This window comes from Balaenoptera physalus, assembly GCF_965194825.1.
Source record: "Balaenoptera physalus genome assembly, chromosome: 7".
NCBI lineage: Eukaryota > Metazoa > Chordata > Mammalia > Artiodactyla > Balaenopteridae > Balaenoptera > Balaenoptera physalus.
In genome coordinates, this window is record NC_138886.1 from 21283637 (window position 1) to 21308953 (window position 25317).

Here is a 25317-nt window from a genome sequence, read left to right on the forward strand (position 1 = left end):
TACAAACTTCCAATTATATAAATAAGTCACAGGGATGTAATACACAGCTTAAGGAATATGGTCATTAATACTGTAATAACTTTGTATAGGGACAGATGGTTACTAGATTTATTGTGGTGATCATTTCATAATGTATGCAAATGTCAAATAATTATGTAATACACTTGAAACTAATATAATATTGTACATCAACTATGTTTCAACACAAAAGAATCTGGTGTTTTGGGAAAGTAATGAGGATAAAACTTCACAGCTATAAAGACAGGACAATGAAATTTGAGTAAGGCTATTATAATCAAGATGTAAGGAAGGGGTATGTCTCTTGGATAGTTTTACTTTATTAATTTATTATTTATATTTTGCCACCAAAGACTGGAGGTGCCTCTTTCCATTATGGATCACCCATGATTAAGCAGTGTTGCTCTGGAGTAGTGGTTCTCACATTTTAGTGAGCTTCAGAATCACTCAGGATGCTCTATCAAAATCAGATTCCTCTATGCTCAGGATGAGGTTCAAGAGAACACACTTTGAGAAAAAAGATCTAGTGCTTATGGCTTATGAAGGAAGCCCTGCTCTGTTTTACTAGATTTCTTTTTTTACAATGATTAAATTCAGTGATATCATTTAAATGATTTTCTCTCAGTAACATGTAATTTAAATTTGGGATGTTAACAATAACAATAAAAACATTTTGTCAAAAATGACCACAATTATGTCAGACATGGTCTGGGTGGAACTCAAAAGAGAAATTCTAAATATGAAATTACACAATAGAAAAAAACAGGCTATCCTATTGATGTTGAGAGGCCAACACTAAGGTTAATTTAAAACAACATAAAGATGTAATTTCTGATTCTAAAGTATAATATAAAATTATTTTGTTTATCCCAATTATCTTATTTAGGAAAACTTTAGATTAATTTTTAGGGCTGCTCAGTGAGAAGTCTTTGAAATAACCACATACAATAAGAAAAATAAAATTTCGAATAAACTGAATTTTATTCACAAACACTACTTTTTGTATTACTATACACATTTATGAATGTCCACATTATTTTAAAATGACAGTTGTAAGGTATAATTGCCAAAGTTCTCATAACTTTATAAAATGAAATGAACTAAAAATCACTAAACTAACTTATTAGATATTTTTATAGGCACATTTTTTGAGATCATATTTCCAAAATTCAAATACACAACAGTATATTTTATGCTTCATTAGACTTAACTTTTGGCTATGCTATCTTCTTCCAGTTGAACAATAAAGATGTGTATCTTTCCATTAGAAAGGTGAAGCCACATGTAACCTTTTACCATGCTAGCTTCCCTGACTGTTTACATGCAAAGCCAAAGGGGTCAGCACATCTGTTTATTGTGGCTACTGGTTCAAATATCTATCACAACAGTCTTCAAACTTTAAACAAAGACTTTCTAAGAAATAAACATTCAAAGACAACTTCAGGGAAAAAATTTCCAGTTCTTCAACTTTCACATGGAATCTTTTCTAAAATTTAGTTTTCTGAGATGAAGACCGTGTCCATCCCAAACCTACTGTGTTACATACTCTAGGGAATTAAAGACTTTGAGGAGCCAAACAAAATTTATAAGTTATAAATCGATGATTAAATCCAAATATTGTCCACATTCTTGTCCTTCTCTGTCTTATACACATTCTGATATAGGTGAAATTTGCCATTGCAAACAGGGTATTTGGCCTGAATTAAGGTGTATTGAATTCAGGATTTTTGAAGGGGTTTTAGGTTAGTGAAGTTGATTCTTTTAATTGGAACTGGAATATTCTGCAGGACTGCCAAAATGTTCCAGATAAAGTAGAAGCTTAAATTTTTATTTATTTTTTTCATATTTAGCATGCTTTTGTTCACAAGATGCCTAACAACTATTATCAAATCATATGAAATACTGATTCTAGTTACAGTCAATCCTCATTTTATAAAATATTCAATATTTTCTACCTTTTTACAAAAATAAACTGACTGAAACAGATCCACATTATTAGCACCCGGCTAACACACTCACAGTTGACCAACACAACAGCACTGCTTCAACATCCTCAGCCCAGCCTCATTTCCAAGCCTTTTTCTCCTTTCTATTTGGTCTCAATCTTAGTTAAGAACCTGTGATATGGTGATTTATAACAAAAAAAAAATATATATATATATTTGGTCTTCATCCGGGTTCTTGGCACAGAGCTCCTAAAAGCCTTAGAATTTTCTGTGATGAAGGTGATAAATGTGTCTTTTGTTAATGTTCATGAGGTGACTTCTGGAAAGCACCTACGGATGGATAGGGGCTGGTTGTCAGTGGAGGCAAGCAGGAGATTTCTGGATTGGAACTTTCAGTCCTACCCCACTCCTCCACCTTTGGGGAGGGGAGAGAGGCTGGAGATTGGGTTTAAACACCGATGATTTAATCAACTGTGTTTATGTAATGAAGGCTCCATGAAACCCCAAAAGGACAGGGTTCAGAGAGCTTCCCGGCTGGTGAACACGTGGAGATACGGGGAGAGTGGTACACCTTGCCCTAAGCATCTCTTCCATGTGGCTAATCCTGAGTTATGTTCTTTTATAATAAATTGGTAATCTAGTAAGTAAAATGTTCCTCTGAGTTCTGTGTGCTGCACTAGCAAATTAATCCCTGCCAAGGACGGGGGTCTTTGTAATCTTCTATTTATGATGGGTCAGTCTTATAGGACTGAGCCCTTAACCTGTGGAATCTGATGCTACCTCTAGGTAGATAGTGTCAGAAGTGAACTGAATTACAGGACACCCAGCTGGTACAGGAGAATTTCCTGGTGGTGTGGAACCCCTCTACTGCCCAGCATCAGAACTGGGTGTATAAATGTAGAGCCATTCCATCTGTAGGAAAATAAAAGTAGAGTGTCACATTATCATATCCTTTCTTAACAGCCTGGAATTCACCACAAGAGGAGGTTGGAAGGGTAGAGAAACCCTCATTCATTTTGCATGAATAGGGGGAAGTAAATGGCTTTAAAGTCAAGTAATAGTAATAACGTTTTTTGGCTAATGACAAAATCAAATAAAACCAGGGAAGATTGATAATAAAATATAGAACTGTTATAATTATCTTGCATTTATCTCTAGTTTTAGAAATTTTTCTGATCCACTTCCTTTTAAAAACTTTTTGTTAGGTATAACATGCATACCATAAAGTAGACCAGTCATTAAGTGCATGCAATTATTTTTCACAAATTGAGTCCCGTGCCTAGATCAAGAAAAAGAGTATCAGGGACTTCCCTGGTGGTCCAGCGGTTAAGACTCAGCACTCCCAACGCAGCGGGCCCGGGTTCGATCCCTGGTCAGGGAACTAGATCCCGCATGCCGCAACTAAGAGCCTGCATGCCGCAACTAAACAATCCCACACGCCACAATGAAGGTCTCCCATGCCACAACTAAGACCCAGCGCAGCTAGCTAAAAACACAACATAACATAAGAAAAAGAGTATCACTAGCACCTCCGAAACCTTCCTCATGTCCCCTTCTTCCAGTTGCTCGCTCCCACCAAAAATAACAGCTATCCTGACTTGAAATAGCATACGTTTGTCTGGCCTATTATAACTTATATGAATGAAATCTTAGAGGATGAACTCTTTTGTGTCTGGCTTCTTTTGCTCAACATTATGTTTGGAAGTTTCATCCATATTGTTATGTAGTTGTAGATAATTTATCTTCTTTACTGTGTAACATTCCATTGTGTGAATATATCACAATTTATTCTTCCACTCTATTGAACATTTAGGTAGTTTTCAGTTTAGAGCTATTTCCAATAAAATTGTTATGAACACTCTAGTAGGTGTCTTTTGGTGAGTCACATGGATGCATTTTTTTGGGTGTATACTTAGAATCAGAACTGCTAGGTCATAGGAAATCACATGTTCTGCTTTAATAAATACTAACAACCAAGTTTCCAAAGTGGTTGTACCAACTTGCTTTCTCCATGACTGTGAGAGCTCAGATTGCTCCATATCTTCAGCAACACTAAGTAATGTTAGTCTTTCTTATTCTAGCTATTCTGTTGGGTGTGCAATGTTACTGCACTGAACTTTTAAATTTTCATTTCTCTGATGACTGATGAAGCTGAACAGCTCTTCATAGGTTTATTGGCCACTCAGATATTTGCTTTTGTAAAGTGCCTGTTAAAGTTATTTTCTACTGGACTGTCTGCCTTTAACGGTTTTTTAAAATTTTATTTTATTTTATTATTTATTTTGGCTGTGCCGGGTCTTAGTTGTGGCATGTGGGCTCTTAGTTGTGGCATGTGGGATCTAGTTCCCTGACCAGAGATCGAACCCAGGCCTCCTGCACTGGGAGCGCGGAGTCTTACCCACTGGACCACCAGGGAAGTCCCTGCCCTTTACTGTTTGCAGGAGGTTTTAACATATTCTGCGTATGAGTCTTTGTCAGATAAATGTATTACAAGTATCTTCTCTTGAGTCTGTGGCTTGCCCTTTCACTTTCTTAATTGTGTTTTTTAAAGAACAAGAGTTCTTAATCCTAATATAGTCCAATTATCAATTTTTTCCCTTTATGATTCATGCTTTTTTGCATCCTGTTTAAGAAATTCTTATTCCAAGATCATGAGAGATCTATTTCTTCCAAAAGCTTTACTGTTTCAGTCTTTACACTTTGATCTGCCATCTACTAGAACATCCATCTATATGTTCTAAGATAGAAATTAAAAGTAATTTTTTTATATGGACCTTGATCCTTTTGATTTTAATACAATTTGAATAAGCAATACAGCATATGGTACAGTACCTAAAAGCTACAAATGGGTAGAAAGTAAAAGTAAGTCACCCTCTCATCCCATCTCCCTGTCACCATATTTCCCTCTACATGGCAACCAATGTTACCAATTTATTGGGTATAATTTAGGGATTTTCTATGCACACACACTTATTCCTCTCCTTTCAAAAAAGGGTGGAGGAATATACTATGCATCTTATTCTGCAACTATGCATCCTATTCTGCATTTTGCTTTTTACCATTAACAATGTATTAGAGATACCTCTATATCATTACACACACAGTTGCCTCAATCTTTCTAATAGCTGTAAATAAAGTATTTTATATGGATATACTATATTTATCTGATTCCCTGCTGATGGATATTTGCATTATTTCCATCCTGTTCCTATTATAAACAATGTTGCACTGGTATCCTTGTATACATGAGATTTCCTACACATGAGCAAGTATATATACAGAATGAATTTCCAAAAGTAGAACTGCTATATTGCTATTGCCCTGTACATCTGCTGTGCCAATTTAACTTCTGTGATAAGGTATGAGAGTGCTGGTTTAATCATATCTTCCGAGATATAAGGTATTATCAAACTTCTTAATCTTTGCTTATTTAATTTGTAAAATATACATTGTGGTTTTTAAATTTTCATTTCTTTTATGATAAATGACATTTAACATTTTTCAAATACTTATTAGCCCCCTATATTTTCTCATTTTCTTTCTGTGGATTCTTTCTGTCCTTTGTCCATTTTTAAAAATATTTATTTATAGGAGCTCTAGATATATTTAGCCTTTTCTTATTACTATTATACTTAGCCCTGTGTAATGTATATAAAGATGTGTATATGTGTATTTTTTTTCTTAGTTTGCCTTTTGTATTTGTGACTTTGTTACATTTATGGGATTGAATTTATCTGTTTTTAAAAATATTTCCTACATTTTGTGTTATACTTAGACATATTTTCCCCACTGTGAAACCATAATACAATTCTCTTTTGTTTTCTTCAAAGCATTCTTAATTTCATTTTTATTTTATTTATTTATTTTGGCCACGCCACGCGGCATGTGGGATCTTAGTTCCCCCACCAGGGATCGAACCTGTGCTCCCTGTGGTGGAAGCTCAGAGTCTTAACCACTGGACCACCAGGGAAGTCCCTTTAATATTTAAAATATTTGATCATCTGAATTAATTTTGGTTTAAGGTAGGTACCAACTTATATTTTTTCCTAGATAGCCACCTAGCTGTTATCAATAAACAACAGTGGTGATTGTGGTTGTAGAGAAGTCAATGGTCAGCATAATCTTTCTCCCTTCGGGGTCTCTTGATTGCACTTTGGGGGTGGGAGCTGGGTAGCTCAATGACTATTTCTTTATCTGTGAATGGCTACAACTTTACTAGGCTATATTTCAGTGTTGATCACTGGGCACCCATCTTTTTTCTGGTACACAGTGTGTCCTTTCGAGTCATAAATTCACACATTTCTCCACTGCCTTGTTGCAGTGGCAGATGACTTCCCATAAAGATGGCAAGTGTGTATGTGGTCCTCTACTCAGTCTTGCTTCCTCTGCTACTCTCTGCTGTCAAATAGGGTCCAGGGAAGCTCTGACCACCAACCCAAGCTCCCCATTCCAGTTCTTCAAAAGTGATTGTTAATTTTGCCACTCAGCAGTAGAAAACTGAGGTCTCATACCTTCATCTGAGAGCTACAGTCACATTTCTCTTGGTATCATATCCAAATCCCTGTTTCATTGCTGTGTTTGGCAACCCTTCTTTATATACTGTGGTTCTAGCAGAAGACTTTTAGTTTATTTGAGAAAATGTTTGTTTCTGTTTCTCTTTCTTGTCTTGAAGTGATTTCAAAGAGAAGTCAGAATTATGATCCAGCTCTTTGCATTTGAATGAGATTGCTGTCACTTCCAGTCCCTAAACTTGGTGCCTTGCACTTAACAGAGATCCCGTAAATGTTCACTGAATGCTTCCTGATCCATGAAATCTACTCTATGAAGAAGGGTAATATTCCTGAAGATTTTGGCATTCATCAAAAACTCAGCAGTCAAACTTCATTAAATTTTGTTTGAATGTACGTGGTAAGAAATAGAACTTGGATTCTAAATAGCAACAAAAATTGTTTTCAACACAAAAGAAGATAAAGATCACTTTCAATTTTCTTAAGAGAAGTATGTATATGGTTCAGCAGACAAACTGAATGAGTCACTGTCATTAATGAAGAAAATGCACTGAGATGAGCAAAATGGTTTTACTATATCAAGGAAGTTGTGATTAATAACAAATTTTAAAAGCTGAATGTGGGTAAAATCCCAAAGGTCTAGAAAACTGAACGGAGAAGACAAGGGAGCAACCCAAAATATGCAAGTACTATTTTTTTTTCTAAGCAGATCAGGTATTTAACAATTGGAAGCGAAGTTTTAAAGATGGTGAATGAGTAGGCATTAGAATCGTGTTTCCTATGGCTCTCGTGAACCTAACACACCTAACAGTCTAATCACTGTATGTGCCCAGACCTAAAACGTAACTTAGCTCTGTCTCCACAAACTTGCTCTTCCACCCAGCCAGTGCCTCCACCACCTACCTACGTGTCCAAGCTGAAACCTGAGCACCATCCTTGACACCTGCTCTCCCCGCCTCCTACAGCTAATCCATCAAGTCCTGCTGGGCCACCTCATTTCATGTGCACTTAATGAATAACTAAAACATGTTAGGAATTAAGTAAAAACTGGGTTTAAAGGATGAGTGCTTTTGTGGAATTTACCATGACAAAATGACAAATGCTATGAAGAAAAATAACAGGGTACTGTGAGAAAGAATAAGTGACCCATTTAAAGACCTGAAAATGAGAAGCCAGTCATACAAAGTATAGGAGGAAGAGTAGAGGGAACACCACATGAGAAGTTCCTACAATGGAAACTGAGTTTGAGGACCTGAAAGAATGTCAGTGTGCCCAGCGTGAAGTGATCGAAAGGAGAGTGGTACAATGAGAGGTCTGAAAACTCACAGGCTGGATCTCGCCGGGCCTTGTCTCTAAGTTATTATTAATGACTTTGTATTTTATCCTAAGAAAACTAGCTGTTCAGAAAACGACATGGTCAGATTTGCATTGCTCTGTTATGATATAAACCTATCTCCTCCCATGCTAAGAAAATCTTCAATAAACGCTGCTTTATATAAGTAGGGCTGAGTTCACATCTGGATGATCGGGTGGAAAACATTCCCAGACAATGAAATGATCCATAATCGGAACCTTCTTGATGGAAGCAGAAGGTCAGAGCCAGAGGGAGCAAGAGAATATCCAAGTCAACCACCAACCCCCTTCTCTCCTCCCCCACAAAAAAAAGAAAAGGATTAGAAAATGTATGAAGTTTTAAAGCAGACAACTTTTCTATACTTATTTAGTCTCTATGCCCCATTAATTACATTATTTTTTCATGTATTTATCATTTGGGAATCCTGAGTACCCAGCATATGTTCCCGTACAGCAGAGCTACCAAATGAAGACTGGGTATGAAGATTGTCTGAATATGTACTATTAAAAGAATTTTAAATCCATAGATCCTCCACATATATTTTGAATGACTGAACATCTCAGGCTGTGACCTGAGTTTGATATAAAAAGGGAGAACTTCTGGACATGCATGGCTTTCAAAAATGTATTCTAAAAAGGTCTGCCTTTCCCCAGACCTTCAGTTTGTATTACCTTCCCTCTCCCCACACCATAGCCTGCTGGGCTACTATTTTAGTGGTGCTGGCTGTCACTGTATCACTAGTATGGTTTTGGTTTTAAGTAGGGAGGTTGGATAAACTCTGTACGCAGAAGATGTGAGTGACCTTGGTTCTTTGAATAAGTGGTCACATTTCTTGCCTGTACCATCCTCGAGAGCCATAATATTTATTACTAAAACTTACTTGAAGTTTCTCAAAAGGGGAAGAAGCCATCCCATAAACCCAGTGTAGTGAAATGGGTCTTTGATAAACGTAGCCAACAGACTGAAAAGTTTTAGATTACTGACTTCCAAGAGATCTGTGACCTGGAGCAGGGCCCCAGGAAGAGCCTCAGCACCAGCCCAGAGAATCTTTGGAGAGCCTGAGTAAAGCTTTTATGCAGACAGCTTTTCTGTACTTATTTACATAGTCTCCATGCCCCATTCATCCAATTATTTCCTCCCTTGTTAGGAGATGGCATGGAAAAACACATAATTAGTGCCATATCTTGTGTTCTCATTGAATTTCAGGAGATTTATGTTAGATTTAAATTCAGATCCATTTGCTTCTATTGCTGTGGTGCTCAATTTAACAAAAAATAAACTTAGCTATCAAATCCCTTTTGTGATTTTATTAAAGCAATACATCTGAAGCAATAAGAAACATTTCCTGATGTTTAACTTCTTTTTAACTCATTTAAGAAGAGTACTTTGTCTTTTTACTTGATAATGATGTTTCAATTCTCTTTATAAATCAATGAATGATAAGTCCATGAGCTTATTAAATAAGAATATATTTTAAATTTGAAAAGTAAAAAAAAGCAAAAGAAATCTGGTGAGTAGACGTATTTATGAGGCTGCAGTTGGAATTAATATTTAATCCACATTTGTGGCATAGGCTCCAGGTTCTATAGGAATTCAGAAAGAAATAAAAGAGAGAGAGAAGTCAAAAAAGAGTTTGAGCTGGGTTAGAGCTCTGTTTCGGGGAACAGGGACTTGGGATAGGTACTAAAGGATGGGTACCATTTGGTTAAGTGGAACAGGAGGGTAGGGCATTCCAGGAAGAAACTACATGAACAAAGGGAAAGGTATGGGAAGGCTTGCGCTCATGAGGACTGTGAAACACCGATCCTGGTTTGGGGGTTAGAGTGGGAATAAAGCCAGCCAGTGAGATGGACAAATGGAGGGTCTTATATAGTAATTATAAAGATATACACCAAGGAGAGGAGACTGAATATGCTAAGTGCAAAGGACCTCCACATGCCAAACATTTGAAGGTACTTTAAAAAAAAATAAATCAACACCCCATTTCTCTACCTCTGACATTCTTTACTCCCCTTACGCTGTTATCTTCTTCCATACTCCTATTACCATCTGACATAATACATATTTACTTGATAACTTGTTTAGCATCTGTCTCTGCCCACTCAATGGGCTGTGAGCTCTATAAGAGCCAGGACTTCGCTGCTTTATTCCCAGGGTCTGAAAAAGCACTTGAGAAGTAGTAGCATTCAATAAACATTTGTTGACTGAAATAACAACAAAGCTGAAAGGAAAGTTACTGAGATAACTCTATGTGTGTAATTACACAATCCACTTTAGACCAACTATACTGACTGCATTGAGAAAGGACTAAAAATAAAAATCGGTGACATAAAATTAAATTTTGGGTCCCACAATCAGAATCTCAAAGTCACCTTATCCTTTATTAAGGTTCTTCAGAGTTAGCTGTGGTCAGGGCAGGTGATCTGGATGTCTATAATAATGAAATGATTTATAAGGCCACTGGAAGCTTTTCCCAGGGCTAATTTCTCAGGAAATAAGGACCTATCAGCTCTCACACAAATTGCTGTAAGACAATATCTTTATCTTAACTATCAGGATAAGGAAAAAACAAGTAATACTTTAACAAAAGTCCATACCAGAATTAATATATCCATAAAATCAAGGGACGGCTCCCTCCCTCCAATGCTGACCTCCACTTTATTTTTAAAAATATTTATTTATTTATTATTTTTGACTGCGTCGGGTCTTAGTTGTGGCACGTGGGATCTTTCGTTGCGGTGCGTGGGCTTCTCTCTAGTTGTGGTGTGCAGGCTCCAGAGTGCACAGGCTCTGTAGCTGTGGCACACGGGCTCTCTAGTTGCGGCACACGGGCTTAGTTGCCCCGCAGCATGTGGGATCTTAGTTCCCCGACCAGGGATCGAACCCTCATCCCCTGCGTTAGAAGGCAGATTCTCTCTTTTTTTTACATTATTTATTCATTCATTTATTTATTTATTTATGGCTGTGTTGGGTCTTCGTTTCTGTGTGAGGGCTTTCTCTAGTTGTGGCAGGCGGGGGCCACTCTTCATCGTGGTGCGCGGGCCTCTGTCGTGGCCTCTCTTGTTGCGGAGCACAGGCTCCAGACGCGCAGGCTCAGTAGTTGTGGTTCACGGGCCTAGTTGCTCCACGGCATGTGGAATCTTCCCAGATCAGGGCTCGAACCCATGTCCCCTGCATTAGCAGGCGGATTCTCAACCACTGCACCACCAGGGAAGCCCCCTTTTTTTTTAAATTAATTTATTTGGCTGCCTCAGGTCTTAGTTGTGGCACGTGGGATCTTCGCTGTGGTATGCATGATCTTTCGTTGTGGCGTGCAGGCTTCTCTAGTTGTGGTGCACGGGCTCCAGAGCACTTGGGCTCAGTAGTTGCAGTGCGCGGCCTTAGTTGCCCCACAGCATGTGGTATCTTAGTTCCCTGACCAGGGATCAAACTCGGGTCCCCTGCATTGGAAGGCGGATTCTTAACCACTGGACCACTAGGCAAGTCCCTTGACCTCCACTTTAAAAAGAGATTATACTGACATTATGGTGTCATCTATTAGGTACTTCTTCTATACACATATTCATTTGATGTAAATTTTCTTATGACTCTATGTTCAACGAAAATGATATTGGTATTAAAAAAAATATGCCCTGGTTGGTAATCTTACGAATAGGCCTACTTCAATTTTATTTGTCAGGGGTTACAAAACTCATATTTGCCAACATTCATGTTTCATTTTTTAAAATAGCAATATCTCCTAACCCCTGCAAATTTATTTCAAAAAACAGTGAGGTATATTTACTTTAAAGGTGGAAAACAAATTGAGATTACCTTATAACTACCATAAAATGTATTAAAAAGTCAGTGTCTTCCTTCTCCTTTAAATACCCAAATCGTTGCACATTTCAATGCTTTTTCCTAAAACTTTAAAACGCAGGCTATTTTCTAGGATTGTTAACATCACTAACTGAAGCCAGACTTGTATGCTATTATAGCTGTCTGACCAGCAAATTATTTTTATGCTCAGTTAATCTTCTCCAATAATGGAAGTAAAGCACATTTCTTACATACACATTCATGAGCATGAAAAATAAGCACAATAGTACCAGTTAGTCCGGTATGAGTTTTGATAGTATTTTTCACTGAAGGAGATATCACTTAAATAAACATTAGTCACCTGCTCATTTCTCCTGGTTGTACGTCATGTGACTCTAGAACCTCTGGAGAATTCTCTCCTTGATAAAGATTTAGAAATAAAACAGGGCACAAAAATTACCAGTATTTATTTATTTATTTATTTTTTAAAATTTTGGGTTTATTTATTTATTTATTTATGGCTGTGTTGGGTCTTCGTTTCTGTGTGAGGGCTTTCTCTAGTTGCGGCAAGTGGGGGCCACTCTTCATCGAGGTGCGCGGGCCTCTCATTATCGCGGCCTCTCTTGTTGCGGAGCACAGGTTCCAGATGCGCAGGCTCAGTAATTGTGGCTCACGGGCCTAGTTGCTCCACGGCATGTGGGATCCTCCCAGACCAGGGCTCGAACCCGTGTCCCCTGCATTGGCAGGCAGATTCTCAACCACTGCGCCACCAGGGAAGCCCACCAGTATTTATTAAATAAACAAAGTGCAGGCAAAAACCTGTTCCTCACCTATATTCACTGTTGTCTGTATTTATGAATTAAATCAGGCCAAGGTGCTGTGTTTGTTGGAAGGTAAGGTGAGACATCACTTGTGTAAAGACTAGGCACTAACCTTGCAGATCCTCGCAACAAGGAATTAATTTATGGCCAACAGGGTGCAGGAGTCTCCATTTCTAACAAGTTCTCGGGTAGTTCTAATACAGCTTCGGTCTAAGGCCATGCTTTGAAAAACAGAGCTTCACTCTCCTTCCCCCTAGAAGGCCTAAAAAATGACTCTTCTTTCAAATAAGTCTCAGCCCAAGCCTCAGTTACAGCAGGTGACACACAGCTGGGATGGCAGATTTCCGGATCTGAACGTTTTTATGTCCCAGGCAGAACAGCTGCTTCATGAATAAATAATAAATGTTTAAAAGTGGCTTCTGTTTCAGTGAAAAATACTATCAAAAATCATACTGGACTAACTAATTTCGTTAGTCAACAAAATAATGAATGAGTCAAACAATTACTTCCCTCTGAAACCCACTGGATTCAGATTTTTTCTTTCATAATGTCTCTGAATTTATTAAGTTCAACATTGTTTCCCTAATTGCCAAAGATCATTTTTAAAACCTAACCTTGCCTGGTCTCTTTCAGGGCAGTTGACGTAGGTAGTGTAGTTAATGGTTAATGGCTCCAGCTTTGCCAATAAGAATGCCTACATTCAAATCCCAGCTCTGTTGTTTAACCATCTATGTGAATCTGTATAAGTTTTTAAACTTAAGCCTCTGTTTCTTCAATTGTTAAATAAATATAATAATTGTACCCATTTCTTAAGAGTTGTGTGAGAATTAAGGTAGGAAAGCAAACCACTTAGCTCAGTGTTGGACACATAAATCATCTAGTTCAACTCTTTATAAATATTGCTGCTGAGAAATGTGTTCCAACCCACTAAATCAAAGTCTTCCTACTTCACCTGAGTCCTCCTCTACTGATGCTTTAATTTGCAACAAATATTTACTAATTCTTCCAAGATAGATCTATAAAGGCCACCAATGTTGGGCATTTGTGCAAAACTGAACATATCCTGCCATGGGCACATGGAAACAACTGGAGTTAATATCTATATCTAAAACAGCTCTCAGGAGACCTTCCATTCCACATGACCTAGAATCCTTTTTTTATTTTTTATAAATGTATTTATTTATTTTTGACTGCATTGGGTCTTTGTTGCTCCACATGGGCTTTCTCTAGTTGCGGCGAGCGGGGGCTATTCTTTGTTGCGGTACGTGGGCTTCTCATTGCGGTGGCTTCTCTTGTTGTGGAGCACGGGCTCTAGGCGTGTGGGCTTCAGTAGTTGTGGCACACGGGCTCAGTATTTGTGGCTCGTGGGCTCTAGAGCGCAGACTCAGCAACTGTGGTGCAGGGGCTTAGTTGCTCCGCAGCATGTGGGATCTTCCCAGACCAGGGATCGAACCTGTGTCCCCTGCATTGGCAGGCGGATTCTTAACCACTGCGCCACCAGGGAAGTCCATGACCTAGAATCCTGTGATTTGACACACTTAGTGTGTTACTATAAGAAGAGACATTATGTGACTGTATGAATTCAGTACAGTAATAAACAAAGGTATAATCATGGAATTCTCTCTTCTAAGAATGCTGCTCTTTTGGACTAAATGAAGAAAATGAAGGTTTCTCCTCAATTGCTCCTTCCACTCAAAAAGAGACGCAGCATCCCAGGTGTGACCTAATAAGCCTTGAGGGCAGCCCTGTTAGCTAGGGACAGCTCGAGGCTAGCCACATTTGCTTAGAAGGGAGTAAATTCAAACAGGCTTCACAAATAGAGGAGATGTGGCATTCAGTGACAACTAAGAAGACACAAAAGGCAAAAGGGAGACCAGATGACAGGAGTGAATAAAAACCAGATGAAGCTTCTCAAATCTCAAACTTAATTTCAAGTCACATAAAAGAAATTAAACATTCCGAAGGTGAAAAGAATAGAACAAGAGAATAAATATTGTACTGGATTAATCACAATAAGACTTTCGTCTTGGCCAAAATATATTCTTAAATCAACTTTAGAATGTGGCTGCATTTTCAAGCTTAGCAGCACGAAACCCACATGACTGTAATTAATGTAATAAATCATGTTGTGGAATTTTCTACAGAATCTGACAGCACTGATACATTGCTTATTAGAGACTAGAGATTTCTCGTGCAGTTTTTTATTATACTGCCAGAGACACTGAATCAAGAGTACCTTCTGATGTGTCTGAAATATCTGCTGCTGGTGTGATACATAAAATACACAGTGAGCTGCTATCAGACTCTGATATACAAAACATCATACACAATCTCCAAAAAGAACTTGTTTTTGAATTCTTACTTTTCTGGACTTAGGGCAGTCGTAGAAGATACATGGATTCATTATAGATGTGACATTTACATTTTCCACAGTTTCAATCATAAAGTCCCAGCTTTACACACATGGCTCTCCTATTCAGTTCACTCTATGACGACTCCATTAGTATATAGAGCAGAATACTGTTAAACAGGCATTATTTCATCAACCTCTACATGTTCTTTCATTGTCTTTCAAAATCTGACTCTTAAGTAAAACTTTAATGAATTTAACTTATTCTCAAAAGTAAAAATTAGTCCTTGCACAGTTCAGGAATTCAGCCATGACTGCATTTCACCTCAGTGAGTTTACATACCCTTAAATATGCTTTGCATATATAAGCATCTTCTAATTTAGAAATATCTGAACTTTAAAAAACATATGGTTTAATGGCCCTTTATTCACATGGGTAACTATTCAAATGAGGAAAATATTATTTTAAGTATACTTCCCCTAATAAAATAAAAATCATTTTATCATAAAAGTAACACACTTAATATAAAAATTTTCCCCAGAAAATAAAAATACAAAGAAGAGAGCAAAACTGCCCATAAATTCATCCTTGAAAGACAGCCACTGGATACATTTTGGTATATATCTTTCCAACTTAAAATTTTAATTAAAAATATTACTCTTTAATAACCAAGAACTAATCCATTCTGTCTTAACTGTACACTTCTCTTGTGATTTATTTTATTTTTTTCTGGAAATATTGCTTTGTCTTATGTTTAAGAGGAAAACTGTTAACACAGTAATGCCTCGATAAGTTACTATTTTTGACATATTCCTTTTGATCATCTAAAATGACATATTTTAAGACTCGAATAAGAGTTTGGCATTGGATTTATTATCCACTGGTGACACAGAAATTCCTTTCTTAGCTACTGAGAATTCCCTATATCCACTCTTGCTCCCTTTCAAACTGTTCTCCATACGGAAGCCTAAGTGAGTTTTCCTAAAAGAAAGCAGAGGAAATGAAAGTTATCTCATATTCTTTCTGGAAATTTTAGTATTTGCATATTTGCTTCAACATTCAACAAAAATATATTTGGCACCTCAACACGGTAGGCACCGTTTCAGGCACATCTGTACAGATGTGTTAAACACTTCAATTTTCATTCCCTTGTTGTGGAGACAATTAGACAATAAAAGCAGACGGAGACTGGGACTAGAAAAGGATGAACAAAAGTAGAAGTCCTGGCAAAGTTTTGGAGAAATGAAGAAAACTAAGGGAAAGTTGGTCCAGGTCCTAAAAGAGGATGGATGCTGAAATGTGTAAGAGAAGCATCACCATGGCCAGTGAGCCTAGTGGTTAAGAGCACGAACTTGGGAACCAGACTGCCTAGGTGAGAATCCCAGCTCTCCCATCCTCTTATTGTGTCACCTTGGGCAAGTTCAACCTTTCTTTGCCTTAGTTTATTCATCTGAGAAATGGAGTGCATCATAGTCCTAACTTCATAGAGTTGTAAGAACTGAGTTACCATAAGTAATTAGTGAGATAATAAGCATTCTGTAAGTATTGGCTATTATAATTGTTATTCTGTATACAGTAACCAGAGAGCTAACAGCATATGACCCTGCCTACTGAAAAGCATCTTGGAAGTAAAACAGTCATCACCATTTGTTAATAGTTCATCAGTATGTCAGAACTGAGTATTTGAAAAGCACCTTTCATGAGTTTGCTAAAATTCTATGGCTTCGATGAGTGAGAACAAACTTAAGCACAATACATGAGGCAACATTTGATGAATTTAAGAGATGAAATGCTATACCACAATAGAAATAGTTACAACAAACTTTTGATTAGAAACCATTTCTTCCTTTAAATTTACATTCAATTTACAGGATTGCATATCTTAACTAGTAAGGATCAAAATGTGAAGGCATCTTTTACTGAAAATGCATAATACAGTAAAAACTACAAAGGAATTATTCATCAACTTGAAACAAAAGATGTATGGCATATAAGTAAAGGAAAACAAATAACACAAAAAATAAAAATGCACAAAACTCTAATAAATTACCTCCTTTTCTGAGTTAGGCTATTAATATTCATTAAATTCCATCCAAGAAGTAATAACCTAATGGATAGGAGGATGCTAATTTCTCTAATTGTGTCAATGGATAATAACAAAACATATTTTTGAAAAGCTCATTATAAAATAAAAATTAAAGTATTTTTCTATATGGATTGGCATTCTATTACACATTATAAGTACAGGCAAAACAGGAAAATAAAGCTTTTTTCTTAACAATGAGATAGCTGTTTTCCATTACATAAAATAATAATTTAGCAGCAGTAATTATAACAGTATGAAGGTGCTGAAAAGCTAGTGACCTGTAACATAAATCTTAATATACTCTATAGAGACTAAAAATATTATATAAAATATAATTTCAGGTATTATTTTTAAGGAATATGTACTTATATTTATTGAACCAAGCCCTAAAGTCAAATTCACAGAAATAGCACATTCTAGGATTATAAAGATTATTTTTCCCGCTGAATGGAGTTAGGGGTGAAAAATTAAGTAACACTTAAATTATTAAAAAAAAAATTTCTCAGGGGAGTGACATCAGGAAGGTGGCCAAGTAAGACATCCCCACCCCAACCCCCCAAAATAATTTGGCATCCATCCATGTACAAAAGTGCCTTTGTGGCAGGCTCGGGAGTGGGTCAGAGATTGTAAAACCCTGATAACAGTCCAAGACTGAGGACAGCTGTTTTGAGAAGGCAGGCTTGTGCCCAGGTGACTGACTTGCTGATCATGGTCCTGGCTACAGATCCAGAAACAGTTCCATATCGCCAGGGACTCAGTTACAGCCCCATCTGGCTTTGGTTCTGTCACCAGCACTATATGCCAAGGGACCCAGGAGGAGTCATGACCACCCATACATCGAGTAATAGGCATACACACCTTGGTTCAGGCTGTGGGCCCTAAGTGTCTCCAGCTCCTCTTGGCTGTGGTGTGGAGCCCCAGAGGTAAATCCACCAAACTCAGACTAGAGATTCTGAAAGGGCCTGTAACAGGGGTCTAGCCCATCCTTAGCCACAGTCACCAACAGGCTGACACAGGGACCTGGCAGGAGACACTCCCGTCTGCGCCCCTGGAAGTTCTGAAGGGGTCCTGTAGTTGGTTCCAGCCCCATCACAGGAACAGGCCTGCAGGTCCAAGGATACAGCAGGAAATGCTCCTGTTCACACAACTGGAGATGCTAAAAGGGCCCCACACTCAGACAAAACTTTGCTAAGGAAATTGAACCCATCACGTTGGGAGAGCTGAGGCCTCTAATGTGGGTGCTCGTGTCTGAGACTTCTCTTTGGAGGCCTGCTGACCAGCCACCAATTCTCCACCCGCTATCTCTACAGAGTCCTGCCTGGCAATACCTACTTTTCACTCAGGAAAGGGCCTAGGGGAAGCAAACTTATTTACACAACTGCAGAAGAAACCAACACCAGATTCCTGTCCTGTGTTCTTAAATGTGAACAAACAATTAGACTAGGTGTCAGAAGAAAAGTAGCAGCATTAAAGAGAATGATGAAGAAAAAGAATCATAAAAATTGAAGAGATAATTCAAAGACCAAATAATTTTTTAAAAACCTCTCTAATTAAAATTCTCAAAGAGATTTGATAGATTATTATAATTATAATCCTCATAAAAGAAACAAGTACTAAAGGAAAACTTGTTTTTTAAATTTATTTTTGGCTGCACTGGGTCTTCCTTGCTGCACACAGGCTTTCTCTAGTTGCAGCAAGCAGGGGCTACTCTTCGCTGCTGTGTGCAGGCTTCTCATTGCGGTGGCTTCTCTTGTTGCAGAGCACAGGCTCTAGGTGCTAGGGTTTCAGTAGTTGTGGCACACAGGCTTAGTTGCTCCACGGCATGTGGTATCTTCCCGGGCCAGGGCTTGAACCCGAGTCCCTTGCATTGGCAGGTGGATTCTTTGTTTTTTTTTTTTTTTTAAACATCTTTATTGGAGTATAATTGCTTTACAATGGTGTGTTAGTTTCTGCTTTATAACAAAGTGAATCAGCTATACATATACATATATCCCCATATCTCCTCCCTCTTGCGTCTCCCTCCCACCCTCCCTATCCCACCTCTCTAGGTGGTCACAACGAAGCACCGAGCTGATCTCCCTGTGCTATGTGGCTGCTTCCCACTAGCTATCTATTTTACATTTGGTAGTGTATATATGTCCATGCCACTCTCTCACTTTGTCCCAGCTTACCCTTCCCCCTCCCCATGTCCTCAAGTCCATTCTCTACATCTGCATCTTTATTCCTGTCCTGCCCCTAGGTTCTTCAGAACTTTTTTATTTTTATTTTTTTAAATTCCATATATATATGTGTTACCATACGGTATTTGTTTTTCTCTTTCTGACTTACTTCACTCTGTACGACAGACTCTAGGTCCATCCACCTCACTACAAATAACTCAATTTCGTTTCTTTTTATGACTGAGTAATATTCCATTGTATATATGTGCCACATCTTTATCCATTCATCTGTCAATGGACACTTAGGTTGCTTTCACTTCCTGGCTATTGTAAATAGAGCTGCAATGAATGCTGTGGTACATGACTTTTTGAATTATGGCTTTCTCAGGGTGTATGCCCAGTAGTGGGATTGCTGGGTTGTATGGTAGTTCTATTTTTAGTTTTTTAAGGAACCTCCATACTGTTCCCATAGTGGCTGAATCAATTTACATTCCCACCAACAGTGCAAGAGGGTTCCCTTTTCTCCACACCCTCTCCAGCATTCACTGTTTGTAGATTTTTTGATGATGGACATTCTGACTGGTGTGAGGTGATACCTCATAGTAGTTTTGATTTGCATTTCTCTAATTATTAGTGATGTTGAGCATCCTTTCATGTGTTTGTTGGCAATCCGTACATCTTCTTTGGAGAAATGTCTGTTTAGGTCTTCTGCCCATTTTTGGATTGGGTTGTTTGTTTTTTTTGATATTGAGCTGCATGAGCTGCTTGTAAACTTTGGAGATTAACCCTTTGTCAGTTGCTTCATTTGCAAATATTTTCTCCCATTCTGGGGGTTGTCTTTTTGTCTTGTTTATGTTTTCCTTTGCTGTGCAAAAGCTTTTAAGTTTCATTAGGTCCCATTTTTTAATTTTTGTTTTTATTTCCATTTCTCTAGGAGGTGGGTCAGAAAGGATCTTGCTGTGATTTATGTCATAGAGTGTTCTGGCAGGCGGATTCTTAACCACTGCGCCACCAGAGAAGTCCCGAGGAAAACTTTAAAAAATCATATTAGAGGAAAGGAATTTTAAGCAATTTAAAGACTCAAAGTTTGGGACTTCCCTGGTGGCACAGTGGGTAAGACTCTGTGCTCCCAATGCAGGGGGCCCGGGCTTGATCCCTGGTCAGGGAACTAGATCCCACACATGTGCTGCAGCTAAGAGTTCACATGCCACAACTAAGGAGCTGGTGGGCCACAACTAAGACCCAGCACAACCAAATAAATAAATAAATATTAAAAAAAAAAAAAAGACTCAAAGTTTACTTCCCACCTATCCCTTCTTGGGAAATTATTTTATGAACTCCAGCAAAAAAAAAGGAGAAAGTAAAAGGAAACATGAAATCTAGGGAACAGTGGTTGCAACCCAGGGGAAAACTCAGAGTGGGTGGGATGGTTACCTTAGGCTTACATTAAATCAACTTGTCCAAACTGCAGCAGGAAGACTGAAGGCCCAAAATAGGAATCTTGGAGGGACCACACAGATATGATAAGAGCACACTGTTCTTTTGTCAAAGAGTGCTATCAAAAATTTTAGGAAAACACACACAAACACACACACACGCGCGTGCACACACAAAACCTCCAAACTAGAATAATACCATATTTCACTGATTGTGAGATGCACTTCTTCACATTTTAACATCTCTGAAATTTGTCTCACAATTCCTGGGAATTATAGTTTAATTAGTAGCATGCTTTTTATTTCTCTGTAGAACATAAAATAATGGTACATCTTACAATCAATGATATTTCAGATGCAATGAAATACAGTAGTAGTAATAATAATAATAATAATAATAATAATAATAATAATGCTGGGACATACTTATTGAGAACTTACTCTCTGTACCAGGCATTGTTCTAAACCCTTTACATGGATTAAGTCATTTATCCACATAACAACCCTTAGGAACATTCTCCTTTCAGTGTCCCAGAGGTTGTGAAATTCATCAGGATGAAAAGAAATTCAATCTTAGAACACTAATAGCTATGAACAATATTTATACTGTCAAAATAATATAAATGGTGTTATTGGTTTTGAACGTTTAGAGTCAACCTAAGGATAAAGCAGAAAAGACTTAGTTATGGCCATAGAAGAGAATGAAAATACTGACAACCTTGTGAAATTAAGAAGATGGTAAGAAGGGAGGGGAGAACAGACGAAGGTAGGATAAGGACACTAATATCTTCACCCTTAGGTTGAGAAAGCATATTTATTTCATCTTTCATTATCTTTAGTTTTTCTATTGGTAACTTATGTGTTTTAATGGCATAACAATCAAATAATGGGAGGGTAATGAAACTGGATTAAATCATCATTTATAACAAGGAGTCTGTAGATATTTTCTGAAGTTGATAAATCAAGAAAAAAAAATCAAGAAACAGAAGTATAAAAAGTTTGTTTAAAATTTTGGAAGAACTGAAAATAGAAAGGCTCAAAAGAAGTTTCCTTTGAAGAGTGGGATTATGAGGTGATGAGAGCTGAGGCGAGACTGCTATTGTTCAGCAGATTTTATGGATTGCTGTGTACATGAATAACTTTGACAAAAATGAAGAACATTGAAAAAGGCAATAAAATTATTGTTTTTGTCTAAGAAAGCAATCCTATAGTTTCAAGGCAGTACTGAAGAATCAGCCTGATATGTGTATCATAACTGAAGTCAATAAACCACCTAAAAAAAACATGCAAAAAAATAAATAAATAAAAATAAACCACCTAAGATGCATCAATCAACTCAGATTTACTGTTCTCTGACCACTGTACTGATCACTGTTCTCACCTAAAATAAAGCTTAAATCACCTTGTAGCCACAGAAGCATAATTCATCATTTTTGCCATGTTATATAAATACTTCTTCTGGGTCTAATACACCCTTGGGAACACAAGCCATTAGTTACATAAATGAGATCTAGACTGAAAGAGCGGTACTGCTGGGCCTAAACTACAGTGGATCACCTGCATAGTGCCCATCCCTGCTGTGACCCAAGGTGGTCAGGCAGCTCAATCTGTGAGGAGCAGGAGGAATCTGCTGCTTCTCAGAGGAAAACAGATACAGGGATGATGTCTGAAGCTAAGACTGCGGTACTCTGACACTGACTTGTCTGTGCAGGGGTTGTACATTATTTCATCTCTTCAGACCACAAGGAATGAATACCAAGGCTAGAAAATCAAGGTCAATGCCTCCTCAATTCTGAACTGGCGCCTAGCTTCCTAGCAGTCTTAGTCAAATCCAAATTCATTGAAGAGAATTATATTCTGAGGTTCACAGCAATTTGCTCGTCTGCTATATTTGGGTGCATTCTGCATATCAGGAGGTCTCAATTATATGTAGGTGAACTTTAAGTATATAAAAACAGTTTTTACTTCAATGGTATAGTACAAAAAATGCTTCTATTTTAAAGAAATAAAAAGTCAACTAGGAAGATTTTCTTGTAAAATATTAAGACAAATGACACTTAGGAAGTGCAAGCACTGGAAAAAATGCTGATAAAACTAATTAACTTCTCAGAAAATTATGCATTTGTACAACAGAGAGCAATTAACTTGATTTTCTACTTTTGCCTTTCAGAAAACTAGTAAACAATTATATTTTTAATTCTTAAAGACAGATCACTAGTTGTCTGCAAAAATAAGCAATATTACAATTTTAATTTAACTAGGCTCATGTTATTTTTAAATATGTAGAAAGTGTCTTGAGTAAATTATATTGTGGAATGGGTTGCCTGTAGCCTCTGCACTTTTAATTTCCCTCTAAGAAACACTTGGCTTTCATTTATCATAGTGGTTTAATTGTTCACTTAACCACTTTTAGCCATATATCATCCTAGTCTTCATAAATATGTTATCTAAAGGCAACCAATTTAGTCTTAGAAAGCCACTCACAGTTTAACAGCATCTTCGTTCAGGAAATATTTTAAACAGTTTTTAAAAAAAATTTGGAATGTTTTGAGAGGGCAGGAGTTAAGGTGTCTCTCCCATTCAGAGTGCAGGCCGTATGTGAGCAAGAACCATGTTTTTGCCTTGTTCATTGGGTTACCTGCAGTACCCAGCCTGAACTTGGCACTTGGTAGGCTTCCAGTGAATATTTGTTGAATAAATGGTCATGGCATGTTTCAGAACTCTTAACGGATGTTTCATCCTATATGCATAGAATTATGACTACATTGTAGATATATGGGTCCTGAAGACCTTTCAGCATTACCTACAACAGTGCTGTGCCTTTGGACAGAGAATACGAGGGTGGCAACAGAGATCCCAAGAGGCCAAACACTCAGAAGTCATCAAGTCTAATTTCCAAATCATCTAACTCTGTTTCCTCCACTCTAATGCCTTTATTGTTGCCTCATTCGAGCATTTACTGCCATCTCCCATCTGGATTACTGCAATTAATAGCCTATAAAACAGTTCTAAGTCCCAGTCTCTACTTCCCCACTGCTATCAGTGTGATCTTCTAAGATAATGAACTGTGTCCCTCGGCTCCCCACGTTAAGTTTGTGACATCACATGAAAAGCCTTTCACAGGTGACTCCAGCCCATCTTTCCAGCAGCAACTCTCCTAACCGCTTTGAAATCTACGCTCACACCACACTCAAATCTTTGCTTCCCTGCATACGTTCCTGCCCTAATTTAACGTCTTTGCTCATGTTGTTCCATCTACTTGAAATACTCTTCCCTGTGTCCCAAAAGGCTGAGTCAACTGCTCCTCTTATGTTCCACAGCATTTTATATACCTCTTTCTATACACTTGGAGTTGGAGTTGTTGGTTTGTCTGCCGCCTTCTCTACACAATGATATACTGGGGTCAGGGAATTTGCCATTCATCTTTGTATTTTCACTAGTCCTGTCATATGGTTGATCTTGAAATAAATGTTTGATAAACTGAAGTGCAAGTGACTTTTCCAGATGCTTAGTAGAAAAAGAGACTTAGACACATGTTTCCTGTTTCTGATAAAGCAAATCCTTCTATTAAACCCTAGGTCTTTTTAAAAATGATTCTCAGAAAAAAATAATCACTTTAGGATATACTCTAGCAGCCTAAACTTTGGAAAAGTTATAGGCATGACCTAAAAATAAAAGAAAGGGAAGGGGAAGCAATTAGTGGTGTAGTCTTTTCCTACACCAAGACAAGCAGGGGTAGGGACCAGCGTGCAAAGCACCAACCCCTTCTCTCTTAGTTAACAAGCAGGAGACCAGGCTTCTTCCCCTGGAACTCCAAGCAAATCATCTAGTTTCTTTGTAACTCATTTCCTGTCAGTAAAATGAAGGAAACAACCTCTTCTTCATGCAACTCAAGTAGTGCTGATCCTGGAAATGAAAGTGCTATATATCCATAGATAATAGAGGACATTTTGTTTTTGTGGTTTTTATTTATTCCAACAGAAGAACTTTAAAAAAAAATCCTCCCATGACAACATCACATCATAGTCATAAGGAGAAAAGCCACAGTGAAATTTGTGAGAATAATTCTCAAATTCTTTGTACATAAACAAGTATACTGGGAGATAATGGTAGTAAAGTTTGCTCTCTTACCAAAAAACCCTCTATATTCAGTAAAAACAATAATGTCATATGCCTTCATCTCATAAATATTCCACAATCAACTTTATTTATGCTTCATGATCTATGTTTAAAAAGTAATCACATTTAGAAACACACAGAAAAGTATGCAGAATACTAAATTATGCTTACCATGAACCAGAGGGCTCTGTATGGATTACTTTAATCCTTATATCAACCCTAGAGAATAGATACGTTATTTTCTTCATTTTACAGATGATAAAGCTAAGCTACAGAGAGGTTAAGTGACTTGCCAAAGTCACCCAGAAAATGAGTGGCAGGGCTGGGATTTGCATCCAGGCAGCTGTGTGCCCAGATTTTCACAATTAAGCACTGTGCTTATATTGCCTCTTGTATAACACGAACTCATGTTCCTGCCAGATTTAATAAATGTTAATAATGTCATATTTGTTCCATGGTTTTAAAAGAAAATATCACATAAAGAAGATGTGGTACATATATACAATGGAATATTACTCAGCCATAAAAAGGAACTAAATTGTGCCATTTACAGAGACATGGATGGACCTAGAGACTGTCATACAGAGTGAAGTAAGTCAGAAAGAGAAAAACAAATACCGTATAATATTGCTTATATGTGGAATCTAGAAAAATGGTACAGATGAACTTATTTGCAAAGTAGAAATAGAGACACAGATGTAGAGAACAAACGTATGGATAC

At 37.7% G+C, this 25317-nt stretch overlaps 1 protein-coding gene across 10 annotated transcripts in view; it reads right to left on the reverse strand.

The window, feature by feature from the left end:
- Nucleotides 1–25317, reverse strand: part of KIAA1958 — a 225388-nt gene that overhangs the window by 104928 nt on the left and 95143 nt on the right. The window lies entirely within an intron of this gene.